Source organism: Callorhinus ursinus, unplaced genomic scaffold (assembly GCF_003265705.2).
Source record: "Callorhinus ursinus isolate GAN/ISIS: 27379988/994484 unplaced genomic scaffold, GSC_fseal_2.0 scaffold15, whole genome shotgun sequence".
Classification (NCBI taxonomy): domain Eukaryota; kingdom Metazoa; phylum Chordata; class Mammalia; order Carnivora; family Otariidae; genus Callorhinus; species Callorhinus ursinus.
Window position 1 is genome coordinate 34096684 of NW_027397077.1, and position 22891 is coordinate 34119574.

At 35.8% G+C, this 22891-nt stretch overlaps 2 pseudogenes; one reads left to right on the forward strand and one right to left on the reverse strand.

Annotated features, from left to right (window-relative positions):
* LOC112833766 (glyceraldehyde-3-phosphate dehydrogenase pseudogene) overlaps positions 1-22891 on the reverse strand; it is a 98799-nt pseudogene that overhangs the window by 66438 nt on the left and 9470 nt on the right.
* Positions 1540-2151, forward strand: LOC112833979 (large ribosomal subunit protein uL11-like; annotated as a pseudogene).

A 22891-nucleotide genomic window follows, 5' to 3' on the forward strand; every position in this document is an offset into this window, starting at 1 on the left:
CCCTAAATACTATTATTACATGAAAAATATAACTATGTCTTTTACTATGAAAAATGAGAACTTTTGAGTATAATTAAAAATCAGTAGCACATTTCATTAATACTTTATTGTAGAAATAGCCCTATTTGTTTTCATTATAAGAAGAAAATAAAAGAAGAAATTCTATTCCTGTGAAAATAGTTTGTAACTCCAGTTCTGCCACTCATGAATGGAGGGCTTAAGCTGTTGAGGGTCTCCTCATTTTTTTCATTTGTAAAAAGCAGATGATACCTAGGTTCCTTCTAAACCTATCAATCTAGGACTGTAAGATATACTTGATTCCAGGAACCAGTAATACTATGCTATATGATAAATTTTGTATGGTTCTTGGAAGCAACAAGCTATTTCTTTTTGTTTTCTTATTTACTAAACATGGTTTTGTAGGCTATCGTGTGATAATGTGTGTCTTTCATTAGTGGTTTTATATTTCCTAGGATTAACTGCAATACTGTACATTTTATTATTAACCATTGAGTTAAACCAAATCATTGTATAAAACACAGTAGTGTTCAGAAACCTTAACAAAATAATTATATAAATCTAGATACAACAACGATCTCCCAGTGCCTTAAATAGGTTCACACTTGTAGCCTTCAAGACTTTCTGATAGGAAGTGGGGAAGATGGAAGACTAAGAAAGATGATAAAATATCAGACACATAATTTCAGAACTGTAAAACACCTTGGAGGTAATCTAATCCAGTGGTTGGCAACCTTACATATACAATCTAGTGACATGCAGAACTGGACTAAAATAAAATTCTCCCCCACCAGCCATTCCCAGTCCCCCATTTCCAAAAGAAACTCACTAGTTTTGAATTAAAGCAAGTCTAGCCATCTCTATTTTTATCAAGTTCCTTGAATACTGAAGCACAGGCAGGTTTGGAAACCATTGATAGAATCCAGCTGCATTATTTAATAAATAGGACAACTAAAGTTCAAGTAGTTAAAGAACAAAAGCAAAACCAAATTACCCAGGCCTCCTTTACCAAAAGTCTAGGGTTCTATTACCTCATCAATATACATCTTAATTATATAAAAACAGTATGCTCAACATTAAATTAAGAACTAGTTGTAATTCTTCAGATCCAGGAAGAAAGACTACCCAAAAAGAGTATGAAAATAAGGATTAATTAGAGGAAAATAACTGCATGGAATGAGGTAAAGCACATAGAGCAATCCAGACCTACTAAGAAAGAAGAGGGAATTGGAGGGAAAGAAGTAGGAGACAGGAAAGATAGGGATGTGATCCAGGTTAGTAAAGAATAGAGTAGGATTCTGAATCGAACTAAAAATGAAAAACACTTAAATTCTTTACCTCCAGAAAAGCTGGACAGGACTAGTACATACAAGAATGACTTCGTATGTACTATTTTTGTGTTATACTTTCTCATTCAGCATAATAATCTGAGAAAGGATAGTCAGATTGCAAAAAGAGACCTAAAAGCTGTGTTAAAGTATCTCCATTAAAAAGTAGGTCATCTTTTGGCTTTCGGCTCGGGGAGGCAAAGGTGCAACTTTCTTCGGTCGTCCCGAATCCGGGTTCATCCAACACCAGCCACCTCCGCCATGCTGCCTAAGTTCGACCCCAACGAGATCAAAGTCGTGTACCTGTGGTGCACCGGTGGCGAAGTCGGTGCCACGTCTGCCCTGGCCCCGAAGACAGGCCCGCTGGGTCTGTCTCCAAAAAAGGTTGGTGATGACATCGCCAAGGCAACCAGTGATTGGAAGGGTCTAAGGATTACGGTGAAACTGACCATTCAGAACAGACAGGCCCAGATTGAAGTGGTACCTTCTGCCTCTGCCCTGATTATCAAAGCCCTCAAGGAACCACCAAAAGACAGAAAGAAGCAGAAAAACATTAAGCACAGTGGAAATATCACTTTTGATGAGATTGTCAATATTGCCTGACAGATGCGACACCAATCTTTAGCGAGAGAACTCTCTGGAACCATTAAAGAGCTCCTGGGGACTGCCCAGTCTGTGGGCTGCAATGTAGATGGCCGCCACCCTCATGACATCATAGATGACATCAATAGTGGTGCACTGGAATGCCCGGCTAGTTAACTACAAAGGAAAATGTTTCAATAAAGGATCATTTGACAACCAAAAAAAAAAAAAAAAAGTAGGTCATTACCCAGGTCACTGGGGATGTAGGAAGAGCTTCCCTTGAGGTTCCATCATTTCCAGACAACTAACTTTAAGCAGGGCCCATCCAAAGATTTAAAGTACTGATGGGATGATTTAATCATCACTGTCATCATCATCACCATCACCATCATCAAGTATGTACTAGATACCCACTATGCTAGGTGCTAGAGATAAAGAGAAAAAACTTTCTTCCTGTTTGGTAGGCAAGGTTGAAAAGCACAGAATTAGTTTTAGGAAACCTGAAAGCAGTCATGCTGGTAAATGTTGAAAAACCAGGGGAAAGTCCTGACTTAACAGTGTTTGTCAATTTCCATGGTGTAAATGCATCCATGACAGTTTCATGCTACCAGGATGACACCAACCAGCTAAAAAAAATACCTATAAACTTAACAATTGTTTCTTATGAGCTGGAATGAACTGGCCTTAGCCCCCCACTGCTCAAAGACCATAGAACTATTTTCCCCAAAGCACATTCAGATAAAAAAACAGAGAGATAAAATGACTTGTCAAAGGTCACATAACTAGGTTATGACAAAACTAAAAATAGAACCACTTCCTTGCTTTTTCCATTATAACTTACCCTGTAAGTTGAACGATGGTATTTTATGGCATTTGAATTTAGAGACTGAGAGCCCACAGACCTGGGCTCAAATTCTAGCTCCATCTGTAAATGAAGATTATGACCTTGGAAATTTACTGAATTTGTCTGAGCCTTATTTTTCTTTTATCTGTAAATTGGGGATGATAACACCACCTATCTCTTACTAGATGGTGGTAATTACATAAGATAAAATGTGTAAACTGCTTGCCAAAGAGCCTGGCATACAATACAAATTCAATATACATTGACTATTATTACTATGGCATATTAATACCTGCTAGGCCAGCACTGGTTCACAGAATGTTAAGGTCCTTGACAGGATAACTATAGAATATGATAGTAGTGTTTAGAAACTTCTTTAGCAATTTGACATTGACACAACATCCAAACATGGGACCAGTGGATTCATTTTGATAAACAAGGTATAAACAAGTTTGGATGCTGTCAAACTCAAGCAGTGAGCAGCATGGAGCATAAAATACATCCTAGTTAAGCACAATAAGATTGCTCAAATGTGATATTTCAGGTTAGTTTACATCTGTAACCCACAAATAAATAAAAATCTGATAAAATGTCGGTATTTGTTTTATCTTTAAAATGTATTGTTTTTACAATCATTACGATTTGAGGTCAAGCTTACTTTCTAAATTTAGTAAGCTAAATTAGGAAAATGAAATTATTTTATTTTAACTCTAAATTACATATGCTGAGATAAGCCTCACTGAAATTCTGTCAAGAACAGCCACTCATTTTTTCTGAATGCAGCAGTGGTAATAAATCAAATAATGATGGAAGTAATTCCAAATAAATGAGCACCAAAAACAGTTTGTACTAATTCTCTTAGGAACATGATACCTTTTATATTGACTTTAGTTGTGTAGCTATAATTGAGGCTGCAATACTAACATAACAATGTAATAGTTGTGGAGATGTATTGACTAATCAAAACTTAAATGGATCTGGGCGCCTGGGTGGCTCAGTTGGTTAAACGACTGCCTTCAGCTCAGGTCACGATCCTGGAGTCCCAGGATCAAGTCCCACATCGGGCTCCCTGCTCAGTGGGGAGTCTGCTTCTCCTTCTGACCCTCTCCCCTCTCATGCTCTCTCTCACTCTCTCTCTCAAATAAATAAATAAATAAATAAAAATCTTTAAAAAAAATTTAAATGTATCTTACATATAAATCATAAATAAGCTCAAAACCAAAGAATTCTTTTAAAGAAAGGGCACTGAGTTAAAACGCTAACAGAAGTATACACTCAATATCCCACATATAAATATTACCAATTCTCGGCCCTTTTTTAGGTACCACTTCGGGCTGCTACCACTAAAAGACCACAGACAAAATTGTTTGCTTGGAAATACAGATGAATCTAAGGCAAAAAAAGTAGCTCAAATACCACTTTTCAAGGTTACAATAGCTCAGCATAGCTAGGCACTGGCTAATGATACAGAAGACCAACTAATACAACAAATAAAGCCAGTCAGGTATTTTTCATTGTTAATATAGCTATTTTTAAACTATTGTTATAATTTTTTTCCAGATTCACTGCTGATAAACACAACTAATTTTGAACTGTATAATATCCTCAGTTGTCAACATTGTCAACATATGTGATTTGGAATTTAAATAAATTTTGTATATGAATGTGTTCAGATGGCATGGCTCCAATGACAGGAAATGTTTTTGGAATAGCAATTCAGATTAAGGAGTTTGAGCCAAAATGTAAATCATCACACCACCTCCTTCAATGACAAGGTCCTGTTATTAAAAAAAAAAAAAAGGCAACAGAATTAAACAGTGTGCTTAGTGACATAGCAAAAATGGGGTCATAATAAAAACTAATTCACTTAAATCTTACATAATTCTGTTTTTTATAATAATATAAAAGTTGACAATAAAAATACTTGTATGTGTATGTACAGTGCTAATCAACTGGAGAAAGTCTGTAAAGAATGTCTGAACTCAAAAATAAACTTCTTGTGCTGCTGTAACATAAAAAAAGCAGATTTCAAGGATATAAATTAAATGAACAGACTTGCTTATTTGTCTGATATTTTTGGCATCTTAAATTTTCTTTATATTTCTATTGAAAGAAGAGGTACAACATCTTTTTTTAAAGGCAGATAAGAGGGGCACCCGGGTGGCTCAGTCGGTTAAGCATCTACCTTCAGTTCAGGTCATGATCCCAAGGCCCTGGGATTGAGCCCCGCATTGGGTTCCTTGCTTGTCAGGGAGCCTGCTTCTCCCTCTTCCTCTGCCTGCCACTCCCCCTGCTTCTGCACTCGCTCTCTGTCAAATAAATAAATAAAATCTTAAAAAAAAAATAAAATAAAGGCAGGTAAGAGCAAAAGACAAAATGATTGTAAAAGCTTAGAAGTATACATTATGATGTTCTATAATTTATCAATATTATCAAAGAAAAAGGTGGTCTTGATGTACTAAACACTGGTCTAATTTGATAAAATTTCTGAATTTTAGTTTCCATTAAAAGGAGATCTATTCATAAGAAATTCATGTATCTGGGATCTATTAATTTCATTGATTTAGTTATAACTTTAAATGACAAAATTGTTAGAATTTGTGAAACTAATGAAAAATTAAAGATGAATTTTGAAAATATAGAATCATTTGCTTAATTCTGAATAAAATTTTAAAAATTAGTATCTTGAGCTTGATGAGCTTGTTTTAAAATCTCTTCTTAGGGATGCCTGGGTGGCCCAGTCGTTAAGCATCTGCCTTCGGCTCAGGTCATGATCCCGGGGTCCTGGGATCGAGCCCCACATCAGGCTCTCTGCTCAGTGGGAAGCCTGCTTCTCCCTCTCCCACTCCCCCTGCTTGTGTTCCCTCTCTTGCTGTGTCTCTCTCTGTCAAATAAATAAATAAAATCTTTAAAAATAAATAAATAAATAAAATAAAATCTCTTCTTATACAGCCATCAGATACTTCTGAGACTGGTTTCTATACTAGAGTGTTATTAAAAGAGACCATAGACACAGTTTAGATATACATTATTTCCTATGAATAGCATTATCAGCAATCTAACCAAGATTAAATAAATTAACAAGCAAAACGCAAATCACACTGAGTTTCAATATGATAGATTTGTCACACTGAAATTTATAAATTTTGACATACATAGTATTCTTTTAAAGTGGGATACAGGCATTTAATACAAAGGGACACTGCTTCACTTATAACATTCTATGTAGTTATAAAGAGAGAGAAACAAAAACTTGTAATAGAAATTCTGTGTCAGTTGTTCTTAAACTTTTTGGTCTCTTTACCTCTGAAAAATTATTGGACCACACTTTAAGAACCACTGCTCTATATTAATCATGTGGACGTTTTATTCTGTATGCTTTTTTAAATTTTTATTTTTCTGACACTTTGTTTTTCCTGCATTTTACAAAGGTATCAGTCTGCAAAGGATTGTAAATTTTTAAAAATCTGGGTCTTTCACCACAGATAGTTTCAGAAGAATTGCTCTAATTCAACTCTGTGTGACTAGGTTAGACACTTCTATTTAAATACTGAATAATTCATCAGCCACTTCATTTGACAGATGAAGTTTATTAGTATTTCATTGAAGTACTACATGAAAGCCATGATGACTGAATAGCTCATTAAAAACCAGGTATGTGAAGAAAATCATCTAAATGCTCTTAACCTTTTATTCTGCTACAGAATGCCAAAGTTAAAAAGTCTTGTCCCTTTAAGAGGCCAAATATGTGTTTTGAAAAGCTAAAAGAATGGCAACAACTTTCATGTCCATCAACAATTAAGTAAATTATGACACATCCATATGACAGAATACTACAGAGTCATGAAGAATAAAGTAGCTCTATGTGTGCTGATGCACAACTATCTCCAAGATATATTAAAAAATGCAGAAGCAAGTTACAGAAGAGTAAGTGCTATAATCCCATTTCTATAAGTAAAAAACTGGGGGATGTGTATATACAGCTCTATGCTTATAACAGAGATCTTTCTGGAAGGATTCACAAGAACCTGGAAAAAGTGGTTGACTTCTGAAAGACTGGGGGGTTAGGGTTTAGAATGGGAAGAAGACTTAATTCTACTGTATTTTCATTTGTTCTGTATGTTTATCATGTGCATTTTAAAAAACTAACTTTCTAGAGTAAATTGCCTAACCTTAAAAAAAATAGAAGTCAAATTACAAATTGAGAAAATGCTGCTAACTCAAGGGTCCCTTAATGAAAGTACAAACATCTACTCAGGGTCTTCTGTGTGTCAGACACTATTCTCAAGGTTGGATAACTACTAACTAAAGATAATGTATGATCCTTGATTCAATCCTGGATTTAAAAACTTGTCCTTAAGAACAGTGTTAGGACAACTGAAGAAATTTGCATATGAACAGTGTATTTGATAAAAGCACTGCATCAATGTTAAATTTCCTAAGTGTGGTAACTATACAGTGGCTATATGGAAGAGCGTCCTTGTTCTTAGGAGATGAAGTATTTAGGTCAAGTATTCAGCGGTAACGTGATGATATCTAAATTGTCTCAAATGATTCATTTAAAACCGAAAAAAATGATATGTAGGTATTAGACATACATATATGTAAACATGTACTTATATATAAGAGAAAAAGAGAAGTAAAACTAATGTGGCAAAAATGTTAACAACTATTTAATCTGGGTAAAGATATATGATTTTTCATTATAGTATCCTTGCAACTTTACAGTAAGCTTTAAATTTCAAAATAAAGACTTGGTAAAACAAGAGAGCTTTCCTTCCATCCTTCACAATTCAGTATAAAAACCATTAGATGGAACTCGCTGAGCAATCAGATGTCTGCTTCATGGGGTGAAAAGGTGTTAGAGGGTAGAGAGGTAACATTGGCATTAAGGAGAGCACGTGATGCGATGAGCACTGGGTGTTATATGCAACTAATGAATCACTGAACACTACATCAAAAACTAATGATAAACTATATGTTGGCTCTTGAATTTCAAGGGAAAAAAAAAAAAAAGACAATGGTCCTGCAAAATGTATGGAGCCTAAAAGAGGTAAGGGGAAATACATGAGTGAGAGAAGGCAGCATCAGCACTGGGAGATTGGCTACAAACAAGAGGGATTGTTCAAATAAATAAATATATGGAAGATAATGGGAGGTTTCTCATTGTTGGAGAATGGAGTTATAAATATGGAAAGACAGAAAAACAGTGAACTTCCTCCTATGGATTGGAATCATCAGTATAAACTCACGGTTTTCATTTTTTGTACCTATATGTTTACAGATACTAATTAGACAAATTCTGGTGATCATTTTGCATACACAAATATCGAGTCATTATATGGTACACCTGAAGCTAATATGATGTTATATGTCCATTATACCCCAGTAAAAAAATAAATCAAAAAATCCTAAAGTATCCATTCACACACACAAAAACTATTAGAACTAATAAAAGTAGTTCAGCAAGGTTGCAGGATACAAAGATCAACATACAAAAATCAGTTTATTTCTATACCTTGCAATGAACAATTTGGAAATGAAATTAATAAAACAATTTTATTTGAAATAGCACCAAAAAGGATACAATATTTAGGGATATATTTGACAAAAGAAGCATAAGCCTAATACACTAAAAACTACAAAACAATGTTGAAAGAGATTAAAGACCTAAATAAATGGAATGACATCCCATATTTACTGAATGAAAGATATACTACTACTTAGATGATAATCTTAGCAATTCTGGATTAGGCAACAATTTCTTAGGTATCTGAGAAACTAAAGCACATGAACGCAAATGAAAAACTGTATAGCATTAAATTTATAAGTTTATGTATTAAAAGACACTAACAAGAATGTAAAATGACAAGCCACAGAAGCAAATATTTACAAGTCATATAAATAAGAGTCTACCATCAAGAATAAAGAATTATTGGGCACCTGGGTGGCTCAGTTGTTAAGCGTCTGCCTTCGGCTCGGGTCATGATCCCAGGGTCCTGGGATGGAGCCCCGCATCGGGCTCCCTGCTCCCTGCTCGGCGGGGAAGCCTGCTTCTCCCTCTCCCACTCCCCCTGCTTGTGTTCCCTCTCTGGCTGTGTCTCTTTCTGTCAAATAAACAAATAAAATCTTTAAAAAAAAAAGGAATAAAGAATTATTGCAACTCAACAACAATAAAAAGACAAATAACCCAATTTTTAAGTGGGCAAAGGATTTGAATAGACACTTCTCCAAAGAAGACATACAAACGGCCAATAAGCACATGAAGATGCTCAGCATCATGAGTCATTAAGAAAATGCAAATCAAAGCCACAATGGGATACCACTGCATACTCACTCAGATGGCTATAATAAAAAAGACAAAAAATAACAACTATTGACATGAATATGAAAAAAGATAAATATACATGGCCAGTGGAAATATAAAACCGTGCAGCTGCTTTGGAAAACAGTTTAACAATTCCTCAAAAAGTTAAACATAGTATTTCCATATGACCAAGCAATTCCACTCCTGGAACTGAAAACCTATGTTTACACAAAAACGTCACACAAATGTCTACAGTAGGATTATTCACAATAGTGCAGAAACAACCTAAATATCCATCAGCTGGTGAACAAAGAAGCAAAATGTGATATCCACACAGTCAACTATTATTTCATAAAAAAGGTATTAAGTACTGATACATGCTAAACATAAGTGAAACTTGAACTTTGTTAACAGAAAGATTTTAGATACAAAGGCCACATGATGTGTGATTCCATATATGAAGTGTCCAGGATAGGTAAATCCACAGAGACAGAACACAGATTAGTAGTTGCCTAGGGCTGGGGGAGGGAGGGCTGGGGAGTGACAACTACTGGTGTGGAGTTTCCTTTTGGGGTAATGAAAATGTTCTGCAGTTAGATAGTGGTAATGGTTGTACAACCTGGAGAATATACCAAACCATCGAACTGAACCCATAAAGGGGTGAATTTTATAGTACGTGAATTATAATTCAATAAAATACATAGGTAGGTAAGCACGTAATTGGGTAGGGAGGTAGGTGGATGATAGATAAGGAATAGGCCTTTGGTTGAGGTAACAATAATAATAGTAATAGTAATAATGGCTGGCATTTTGTACCCTAGGTGGACATCAACCTGGTCAATGTACTTGCTGACTTTACTCAATATTATTAGTTAAGGGGGAAAGAACATTAGACAGATATGGCCCAGAAATGGCCAATTCTGCTCCCAAGTTGAAGTAACCAGCTCCTGACAAGTATGAACAATGGGTCCCATTCATACCTGCAAGTCCAAAAGTTGGCCAGACACAGCAGATGAAAGTGGGGGTTACATTCTTATGGTGGGTCATCACAGCATAGGACAAAAAAAAAATGTGACATGAAGCTGCCAAGTGGGGTCACCCAGAGAATGTAGTCAAGTCCTGAAAGGGGTTATTATTGTCTAGGGAACATTAGACTTGATGTCATACTTGAGAGTAAGACATTTGTCAGCAGAACCTGTTGAAGCCACCATACTTCCACAGTGTTCACTAACCAGAAATGTTAAGGCTAAAGGCAGTAAATTAGATATGAGATTGAAGTTTTTAAATGAAAAGGACTAAGCTTTAAAGAAAGGGAATGAGGCTATTCTAACAACAGAGTACCTGAAAAGTTATGCGATTGAGCTGTGACTGTATTCTCTGTGGGAGGTGGAGGTTCATCATAGCAAAGCTGGGGCCAGCAAATGCAAAGAAAACAACAACAACAAAAAAAAAACCATTTTGTGTTCATACACGGAGAGGATGCTCATAATATGAGCCAAATTACATATGCCACTTCTGCAGGCTGGAAGATAACTTTTTTAATGGGACCACTTTTTCCCAGCTCTCAGCTGTATTCAGGGAGCCTAATTCCTAAGAGTCTCAATGTTAGTATGCATACAAACTAGTGTACCAGATGGTATATACCAAAAAACTGCATATACTATACTTAAGGGAATATTTTTTTAAGATTTTAAGGGGAATTTGGACAATATCTTAAAGATGACTTTAAAGAATCCTTAAAGCTATATTCTTGAAAGGATTTGACTCAACTGCAGTAAAAACATATATAATAGGTGACAATATCCATCTGTAGAAAAGAACAATTCCAAGAAGCATTTTATAAAAATGCACTGCTAATGGAACCAAGGTTCTGACAAGAACACCTTAGAGTTTTTAAAAAAAGCTTTAACTTAGGTTTACTTAATCCATACTGTGTGTTATGGGCCACAGGGAATTCAAAGATGAAAACACATGATGCCTGTCCTCAAGTAGCTCAGGGTCTAGAAGTACTTAACGTAAACTACCTTAACTTATCATTTTTAATAAAATAAGATAATCTGATAGAGAAAAAAACAAAGAACACAGAGGCAGGAACCCTTTATATGGGAGGAAGGTCAGGAAAGCTTTACAGAGACGGCGACATTTGAGATGAAAATTTTAAAGATTGTGTATTAGTTTCCTGAGGTTGTTGTACAACATACCACAAGCTGGTTGGCTTAAACATCAGAAATAGATTCATGGTTCTCAGGCTAAAAGGCCAAGATCAAGATGTTGGCAGGACCATAGTCCCACTGAAGGTTCTAAGGAAGAATCTGTTCCAGGCCCCTCTCCCAGCTTCTGGTAGTTTATTGCCTTGTGGCAGCATAATTCCAATCTTAAAATGGTATTCTTCCTGTGTGTATCTGTCTCTGTGTTCAAATTACCCCTTTTATAAAGATATCTTATTGAATTAAGACCCATCCTAATAACTGCATTTTAACTTGACCTTATTTCCAAATAAAATCACAAGTACTGGAGGTTAGGATTTCAACATTCTTTTTTTTTGGCGGGGGGGCGGGTAGTGCAGGCACAGTTCAACCTACAATAGCTTGTCAGGTGCATAAACAGGGACTGAGAACTCTGGGCAGGGAAAAATACATACACAGTAGAGAAGAAGAGGAAATGCATAAAACAAGGGTGAACCAGTAAGAAGAACCTAGATCATGAAGAGTATCACATGCTCTCTAAAGTATATCCTCTGTGCAGAGGATAGAAGACCCAGCAAGACCACTCTACTTGCAGCGTGAAGGATAGATGGACAGGAGCTACACTCGAGACAGGGAAACTATTTGTGAGGTTACGGTAGCTTTAATTCAGGGAACAGATGATGGAAAAGGGTGACTGCACTTTGAGAGAAAGAAAAGGCCAAAGTAGGGCGCCTGGGTGGCTCAGTTGGTTAAGTGACTGCCTTCGGCTCAGGTCATGATCCTGGAGTCCCCGGATCGAGTCCCGCATCAGGCTCCCTGCTCAGCGGGGAGTCTGCTTCTCCCTCTGACCCTCCCCCCTCTCATGCTCTCTCTGTCTCAAATAAATAAATAAAATCTTTAAAAAAAAAAAAAAGGCCAGAGTAAAGGGACATATATTGATTGTCCACCAGAGGCTACTACTGGCTGTGTATTACCTCATTTAAATCTCACAGCAACCCTCTGTCATAGGTACTGATTCTTCCATTTTAATAAGTCACTGAGAAACTCACATTTAACCCAAGGTTGCACACTTAGTAAGTAGTAGACCCAGGACTCAAATATAGGTTTGTCTAACTAAAAGGCCAAAAAGTCTAGTGAAAATGTTTACAGTTCAGGAGTGAGAGAAATAATTAAAAGAAATAACAGAGAGATTCAGAACAGTCTATATATTAAGTGAACTTCTAGGGGGAAAACTGGGCTAGAGAGAATAAATATATGTATTTACATAAAAAATAACTTAAAGATTTACAAGAAACTGGTAAAAGTTGTTATGTGGAAGGCAGAGTGTAGGGAACAGAGAAAGAAGAAAAGTAGGAAGAGGAGTAGGAAGAGAACTCTTACCACATATTTTTTACATTGTTTTGATTTTTTTACCCATGTGAACATACTTCCTTTTCAAAAGGCAGCATTAAATATTCCATAAAGAAAACACAATTCAATATTATAGCCAGAATACAGAAAATTATACGGGTACTTAGAAACTGGCTTTGGTCTTTTGGAAAAATCCCACAATATTAATCTTGTTTATTTAACATGCCTAATTTGTCATTATCACTGTACATTTTATTTAATGTTGTTTAGAGCAAAGAGAAAACATCTTTAAAGACTGTCGGTTAAAAAGACAACTAAGTCCAATAACAATGTAGAAAAAATTAGAATCAATAATCTCTTATTTTGTTAAACCACTAATCTCCATGAAACATAAAATCGATTAACTTATTTAGCCATAGAAAGAAATCACATGCAAACGAGTGGAGTGGTGGGGGGAGAGTCTTATTGCAGTTATACCAGAAGTAATATCTGGCCATTAATAAAATACAATACTAAGAATTTAAAATCTTGCTATTTAAAATGAAGAAACATACAGGGGGAAAGGATGTAGAATTAATGCACTTCTATTTCTATTTAATTTCCATAGTCATTAATTAAAATAAAAAATTGATTCACACAAATCTTCCACAATTTCTCTACTCCATAATTCTTGTTTTATCAGAGCAAAGAAATATAACTAGTTAGTACTAAGAGTGGGAAGAAAATCCTTACAGCACCATGCATGGCTCTTAGACCACAGTTATTACAATTTCAACCCTTTTACACTAAATGGCACTTTTGGTGAAAATGATAGCCACACAAGAGTGGAAGGTGACAGAACTGTTGCTTAGTCAATTCTTATTTAAAAAAAAAAAAATCTTTAAAGAAAATCTTATTTTAAAACTTAAAGGTCATAAAGCACTTCTCTCTCTCTTTTTTTAAAGACTTTATTTGAGAAAGCGAGAATGAGAGAGAGAACACATGAGAGGGGGAAGGGTCAGAGGGAGAAGCAGACTCCCTGCTGAGCAGGGAGCCCGACGTGGGACTCCATCCTGGGACTCCAGGATCATGACCTGAGCTGAAGGCAGTCGCTTACCCGACTGAGCCACCCAGGTGCCCCCATAAAGCACTTCTCTTAAAATAAGGTGTCTGGATTTTTGTCCTGCATCAATCATGTATTCCTTTCTCCCATAACTGCTATTGGAGACATAATATCTCCAAATATACTGCCAAACAAGAACTCCAAAAATGTCTTTATTGATTCGATACTCTGCCCAATGAAAAATTATTTTTTTTATTGGAAATGTCTGTCAGAGCTATTTTTATTGCTCTCCTAAAGGCGCAATCTGTAATCATGCACACACTTCTCTACTCTGAGAAGAAAATGAATTAGATGACTGCCTCTCTTTCTCAGATTGAGTATTATGCCATTTTAGGAGCTCAAACTGTGGGTGTGAAAGTAATTGATACTCTGCATTTGGTGCCTTTTCCTTAAGGATCTTTAGAGTCTTAGAGATAGAGAAATCACTACGGCATTCTGGAGGCAACAATAAAGTCTATGAAACCTTGTAGAAAGGGAATTTCCACATGGCTATTTGCATTAAAAGACACAAATAGCACTTTCCTCTTCTATTCTCTTCAAAACAGAAGTATGTATTCAACTGGAACTGTCTGGTTGTCTATAGGATGAACTGAAGGATCTATAATGTTAGCCCTGTCTCCAAATACTTTCTCCAAGCCATCTGAAAATTTGGCATTAAACATTTTTCCATCTTAGTTTAAAGCTTTGCCCCTCTAGAAACCCTTTGTCAAAATTCAAATAGGAGTAAAAGATTAACAAATTTAAATATCCTAAAATGCTAACATCTTTGGGGAAATCAGCCCACTGGCTTATTTTCCAACATGATAACCAAGAAAATGGCCAACAGTATGGGTTTCACTTTAATAAAGGGAGAAAGCATAAGTCTAAGTATTAGCCATCATATAAATAGGACAGGAGAAGGTGCCACCCACCAGAAAGGGATCATAGGAAAAATAGCAAGAGGGAGCTAATAACGGGGAATGCTAAGAGAAGATGGGAAAGGACAAAAAGATGGGTTTGCCCTTTTTCATTTTGCATACTGGTGGCCCTGCTATCAGCTTTCCATTACCTACATGTGAATACTTGAAATACTATCTTTCACTGATCTTTCACTCCAGTGTGATATTTTCTTGACACCAAAAATTTTTTAAGCTAGCTCCTCCAAGGAATTCACACTAGTATCAAAAATTATTTAAAAGGTAAACAGAGGGGTGCCTGGGTGGCTCTGCTCGTTAAGCATCCAACTCTTGATATGAGCTCAGGTCTTGATCTCAGGGTCGTGAGCTCAAGTCCCAGTTGGGCACCATGCTGGCATGGAGCCAAATAAATAAATAAATAAATGTTAACAGGGAAGGGAGACAGATCTACTGGGGGAAAAAATAGGTCCCAACACAGGAAGAGAGATCTCCCGGGGAAAAAAATAGGTTCCAAATATAAAGAAGCACAAATCACTTGATATTTTAGGTTATCTGTGACATGATGCTTCTAAATGAAAAAAAGTTAAGAAAAATGAATTGTTTAATATTTTCCTATGAATGGAAAAAGTATCTCAATAAGCAAATGCCAATTCAAATTACAAAGATTTAACTGATAACTTTTATATGGACCTACTTTTAATAGTAGATGTGCTAAGATTTCACCTCTCGTGTATAATACTCTCTAAGAATCAGCTGACAGTCCTTCTCTTCTGTAAAGTAAGGTAAGGTTTACTTTTGTTTCGGAGTAGAACCTATCACATTCTTAGAACTCCATGAATGAGATTTTCCTATCCCTATGCCAGCAAGTGAGAGAGCTGCCTTCTCTTTCAGATGTCTTGGGCACAATTGTAAAGTTAAAGCCATAATCATGGCCAAATCACTATTGTCCATAAAACTACTTATGCTTAAAGTAACTTGACCTAATAGTGTTTCCTCTTCCAAAATCATCAGTACCAAGGGCTGTATGTAATATCTGCATTATTCCTAGAACTGTAAATGGAATGAGTATCTTTACAAAGCACTTTTCAAAAGAGTCTACTTAAAATAATGAAGTGGCTAAAACCAAAGACCAAAGTATTAATGACAGTAATTGTTAAGTGAAATTTAAAATTATGAGCAATTTTTCTTCTTTGTGACTGCCTAGAGTTTATGAATTTTTCACAATTAGAATATATTGTTGTAATAAGGAAAAATATATATGGTTTCAATCTTTGACAATGAAATTTCCCAGACAAAACTGGTATCTCTCCATGAATGCAAATTTTATGTTATTAATACTTCTTTCCTAGTATTTAACCTTTTCTTCCATATACTCTATTTTCTTGTGTTGATATATCATAGATTGCAAACTTTCTGAGGACACATTCTGAGTCATACACATGTTTTGTACCTCATATTTGGTAAGTGAAAGTGCCTCATTTTTGGTAAATGATCAGCAGTTATTTGAGGAATGAATAATACTTCCATGAATGCAAAAAGGTTAGAATTGATATATTCATCTGATATTTGCCAGAACTGGTAAAATGTCAAAATACTTCTATACTGATTAATAAATCCTATAATACTAATGCAATAAGCAGAAAGATTTACTAAAAGTATTCATTATAATTTAAATTCATTAATTCAAGACAATTGTCAGGAAGCATCATGAAAATAAACCCTAAATGGGCCTCCCATACTAGTGAGAGATAAGAAATAAATGCAGTATCCACTGACTTGGCCCACATCACGGTATGCAGCAAGAATATACTGCACAATCTTTAAGAGACATCTTAAGACTATCAACAGTTTATTATATTCCCAAATTACATAGTTACATCTACTTTTAAAGTGCTTAGCTTTTTCTTTGGTTTTATTGTCAGTACATTAAATTTCTTAAATAATAAGTGTATAGTTTCTTGGTATTTTTAATGCAAGACTTTTTAATAAAGTATTAAAAACAAATACTCAGAATTAAAAGACTATAAAATTAGGATAGTTTCTCAGTGTTCCTTTTGAATATTATAAACATGAATTTTCTGAATCTATAGGAAAACAAAGCAAAAACCGTATTAGTAAAGAACATCTTCTAATACTGTACAAAGTGGTAACAGCCTAGAATGTCTTTTGATGCTGAACAGGAATCAGTGCAAAGTGAAACAATTTTTGTTTCTGGAATGAAAAATGACTTATTTGAAAAAAATATGATTGGCTTATTTTCTTAACAAAATGTTGAATAAAAATGATGCTCAAAAGTGTTATTGTTTATAATTCATTTTCATCAGAACAACAATCAAGTTCCAAAAGAGAAAACGCAATGAGGATATAAATTTGCATATAAGTTTCACACAGTAAAACATTTAAAATAATTATAAGTTCAAAATATATTTAATCAGTATCAATAAAACAAATAAAAAATCTTAAGATCAATCATCATGTACCATAACACTCAACACACATTCATTTATCAAACTATGTACAACAGATAAAAATCATCAAGCATTTTTACACATGAAATAGTTAATATAGAACTTAAAAAAAAGAACATTGCCATTGTATATCACTGCAATCCAGATTTATTTTCACTTATTGTAGAAACATATCTATTGCAAATGTTCTCAAAGTGTGGCCCAAAGGCCCCTAGGATCTCTGAGACCATTACCAGCGGTCTGGCAAAGTTAAAATTATTTTCATAATAATACTGGATGTCACCTGCCTTTTGTAATTATCACGCTCTTGTTTTCATAAAACAGTGACCCCTCCCAGGCTTACATGTTTAAATAAGTTAATATGTATATATATCTTACAGAAGCATATCCGTGACAAATATAAAAAGATATATACTAGGTTGCTAATGAGCTGCCTGCTAGGGAAATGAGAAGGTAGAGGAGAAGGAAGAGGAAAGCTAGGAGAAACAGAATAAAATACTTTTAAAAATAGGCACATGAGGGGCATCTGGGTGATTCAGTTAAGTGTCCAATTCTTCTTCCTTTTTTTTTTTTTTTTTATTTGACAAAGAGAGACAGCTAAAGCAGGAACACAAGCAGGGGTAGTGAGAGAGGGAGAAGCGGGCCTCCCGCCCAGCAGGGAGTCCAATGCGGGGCTCCTTCCCAGGACCCTGGGATCATGACCTGAGCAGAAAGCAGACGCTTAACGACTGAGCCACCCAGACGCCCCTAGCGTCCAACTCTTGATCTCAGCTCAGGTCTTGATCTCAGGCTTGTGAGCCCCGCACTGGGCTCCATGCTGGGCATGGAGACTACTTAAAAAAAAAAAAAAAAAAAAAGGCAGATGATTACATTTGTACATTTAGATTAAATGATGGAAAAAAAAATACAAGAGCTTTTTAGAAGAAAAAGAGGCTACCCAAACCAACTTTTAAAAACAATTTAAACTACTGGTTGCCAAACTTTTTGATTCATGGTAACCTTTACTGTCTGATTTTTACTCTTTCATGACATCCCTAGGCCAGAAGAAATACATTAAGAGTTCTGCTAGGTACAAACAACTTAATAACTATTTATGTCCCATCTACATAATCGCCATCTGGAAGGTCAATTCACACAAATTGAAAAAAAAAATATTTTTTAAATTATTTTTAAGAATAAACAGAAATTATTGTTTTGCACATTTTTCCACTTAAAAAATAAATATCCTAAAGCTTTTGAGTATGTAGAAGGATTCTGAAAGAATTACTATGATTGGCCTCCATCCCTTTAGTTAGTCCCTCTAACCTAGCTTAGTATTACCATAACCACATGACCACATTTACTTACTAATGTGATAATGTGTGTCTACTGATCACTGCACAACTTCTCAAGCCTTGGAATCAAGTTGAAAACTGTCACGCTCATTTCCTGTCACACAATTATTGTCAATGGTACTGGCTTGGTAAAACGGTAATCACCAAAAACCCAGCTTCCTAAAGATACTACCTAATCAAAAGGAATGTAGTATGATCTAATGTTGAAACTGTGAACAATCCCAGAGCAGTAACTGGTATATCACGGTGTTTCCCTTGAACATTTAAAATATCCTGCAGTATCCCTGTGAGTTGCCCTCAGTGGCCCCAGGTGTCTCAGTGTATTTTGGGAACAATGGATTTCAAGCTTGGTGTCCTTTTTCCTTGTCACTGTGGTTAGTTCTGCATTAACCAATTGTTTGTGGTTAGAAAATTCCATTATTATCAACTAAGCAAAGCTTAAAGCAAATTAGCAAATCTAGTACAGGGAAATAGGATGTTTTAAAAGACTTTTGATAGTTCATGGATTTGTATAATTCATGCAGCTATTCTAATATACATGCTTTCTTTTCTCCTCACCTTCTGAGGTCCCTGGATCCCAAGTCAACAGTGGTATGAAAAATTTAATGATTCCATGTAAAAGCAAAATAATGATCCTTGAGAGTTCAGGCACCTACTCCCTTCAATACAGGTCTAAGACCATTTAAAACTACCTCACCAAAAAACACCTACGAAAGGTGAGGAATATACAATGATATAAACCAAATTCTTAATTGCTTCACTGTTGAGGCATAATGCCAGATCCCCAATCTCAGTGAATCTGTGTGAGCAGTATGCAAATAGTACTGACAAGTGGAAAAACTATGCATGCATGGACAGAATTTCCCTCCTGGCATAGCACAAAAATATCATGAGTTTTAAGCAAAGAATAAAGAAGCAGAAATTATTGTTTTGCACATTTTTCCACTTAAAAAATAAATATCCTAAAGCTTTTGAGTATGTGGAAGGATTCTGAAAGAATTACTATGATTGGCCTCCATCCCAAAACAGTTAGCTGTTCCTGTAGGGTTAACATTTAGTCTCTCTAACCTAGCTTAGTATTACCATATAATCACCTCAAAAACTACAAGTTATGCAGCCCTCTATTTTCTTTTTAAAGATTTATTTATTTATTTGAGGGGGGGGCGAGACAGAGGGAGAAGGAGAGAGAGAATCTCAAGCAGACTCCATGCTGAGCACAGAGCCTGACACAGGGCTTGATCTCACGACCTTGAGATCATGACCAGAGCCAAAACCAAGAGTCGGATACCTTACTGACTGAACCACCCAGGAGCCCCTACACAGCCCTCTATTTCTAAATAAAATTTATTTTCCATCTACCAAAGAAGGTTTTGAACCTACAAACTTCCCTTTATTTTGTTCTTTTCTTATTTATTGTTTATCTGTGAGAATCAAGAAGGATCCCAGGCCCACAGAGTGTTATTGTTCTTTCTTCCAACTCTATCTCATTCTTCATTTATCCAGCTTTTTCTGCTACAATACGTAGCCTAATTTTCTCCCAGCGGGATGTAATGACATTACAATCAGAGTAAGGGCTATTTTCACCTTATCTCAGTCAAACCAGAACTGAACTAAATTAAAAACAACTAGGGGCTTGGGGGTAGAGGTGGGGAGGAGGCTAATGACAGAAAGGAATCCCGGGAAACTCCAAGCGAAGGTCACAGGATAGCTGAAGGCTGAGACAGGCTCACTTGGGGATGGGGGCAGTAATCTACACATCTTCAGCTCTTAGCACTTAAAAAAGTTTCCAGTTTCCATGTCCCACATTTTGTTCCTAGTTACATCTTCAGGCCTGTCCTATGAGGCTGAGAAAACTTGCTCTGTGAGAGAAAGGACCATACTGCACCACTCTGATGTAGACTGGTCACTCACAGATGGTGTGTTGAAGTTACTCTTCCAACATTTAGAAACTTGAAATAAGACTGAAGAGAACCCAAGACAGGGCTTAGGCCTTGCCTTAAAGCAAGTCTATGTTTTAATTACACCACTTCTGTTCTTGAAGATTTCCTCAGAAGAACCACCCGCCACATTAAGCCACCTTCCATCACCCATTCCACTACTTTTTCTGGTGCTGTAGAATGGATCTACCATCTTTCTTAATTTAAACCCAGTTTCTTTGGAGCTATCATCCATGTGGGGTAAAATACCTGGTTGTAAAGTTTCCAGCAGCAGGACTCTGTGAACTAAATGACCATTTAAAATAGCACATAGCATAATGGACAACAGACAGCAGGTGCTCAACAAACGTGTGCCGAATAACTAAATAAACAAATGCTGTAAACGAGTATTCATTATAAATAACTCTGGTATCAAATAAGTTTTACTGATAAAAACAACAACACATTTTAAAACTTCTACTATAATTGGTTAAGTTGTATTTTTGCGACTATTGGCAGATCTAGATATAATGAGATCCAGATACAAAGTGTAACAGGTAAAATCATATGGCATAGTGACTGGCACACTTTAGCCATTCATATCTGGTGAATGAATTTACTTTGTATCTTCGTCAAACTTACTCACTCTGAATTCCATACCTACCTAGATTATATCTTGAATATGAAATTCTCTTAAATTGTATAAAATGTGAATCTAACACTACACAGCAAAAGAAAGCATTTCTCTGAAATTCCTCATCATGATTCCCACAATCATTTTTTAACTTTTCCTTATTTTCAACAGAGAAAAATTTCTTGTCCAGTTTATATAAAATGGGTATTCCGTTACTTGTATTTAAAATGAGAAAAAGATAGAGTTATTCCTCCACCTTGTGGACTACTAGAGTATTGCTACTTCAGAGCCAAAAGCACATTTTAAGAATGAGAAGCTTAGGAACATTGAACAGTGGTTGATCATGCTTTTCCCAACCCCTACAGCTGTGCTGTCCGCAATTCCACCTCATCAAATCGTACCCATTCCTCAAAACACAGTGGAAATGTTCCCAACACAGAACCTTCTCTAAACTGCAAATTAAAATAACAAGAAAAACAGCTGAGTGAAAATGTATCTTTGCTCTAAACTTCCATACCACCTTATCTGGCTTCTCTTTTTTCTAGTTGCATTACATAGTCTTATCTTCCCCATTGGATTTTAAGTATTTTGAGGACAGGCAGACAATCACCTTCAGTGGTGTACTGAAGCTGGCTCATACCTGCACTCACAAATAATTTAATATTCACAAATTTTGCAAGCCAAATGTTAAACTGTTGATAGCTGAAAATCAGCCATGATAGGTATACTTATACAACAAAAATCAGCACACTTTAAAAAAAAATTTTTTTATCAGCTCTAACTTCTCTACATCCCATTTTCTCTACATGTAATATAAAGTGAGAAGAAGTAGTAACTCCTACCTCACAGGATTGTTGTAAAGATTAAACAAAACCTACAAAAAAGGCTTTGTCTAGCATCTGGCATATGGTATTTGCTCATCAAATATTATGATTCCCCATACCCCATCACATTGCCTTGCAAGTAGTAAATCCTCAGTATATACTCAATTGTTGAATGAAAAATAAAATCAAGAATTTTAATGGAAAATTTTAAAGAGATGTTAGTTAACCCTGATAGTAATACCAGGTTAACAATAGGACAAACCATTACCAGGGACATAAGTTCATACTTATAAATAATCCATGGGGCACCTGGGTGGCTTAGTCAGTTAAGCATCTGCCTTCAGCTCAGGTCATGATTTCAGGGTCCTAGGATCAAGCCCGGCATCTGACTCCCTGCTCAGAGGGAAGCCTGCTTCTCCCTCTCCCTCTGCTCTTCCCCCTGCTCCTTCTCTCTCTCTGTCTTTCAAGTAAATAAATAAATTTTTAAAAATAACCCAGACAATTTTCTTTCTTTCCCTCTTCTTCCTCTAAACCAATCTCTCTTGATAGATAAAGATATATATATATATATATATATATGTCCTTATCTCCTGCATCTCTCCCATTCTCATTTACTCTAAAGTGCCTTCCTTTCTCACATCTCTTTTAACTTTATTTCATAATGCAAAATAAATAATTTATGCTGTACTTTGCTCCAGAAAAGGTTTGTGGTGAATAATAGATAACTTGGTTTCATATTTAGTGAATAAGCATTTTATATTTCTCCAAGGGAAGAAAATGAAGTAGGTTTTTAACCACCTCTTTCATTGATCGCATGCTCCTGTTTGACTGGCTCTTGGCAGAAAATGCGTTTTTTATATTGACCTTTGGGGAAAGACAAAACTAAGTTTCCAAATACAGAGTTGAAAACCAAATTACCATGAATTCCAGACACTTTCCAAAGCGGGAAGCAAGAAATGACCTTGTCTTTTAAGGTTGATATCAATCTCTTATCTCTACACCTACCTCACCCCAATCCTAATATGGTGTTTCTTTAAATATAAGACAGCTTCCAATAATTAACTATGTTCAAGGATCTGCCATAGCTTCATTTGCTTACTAA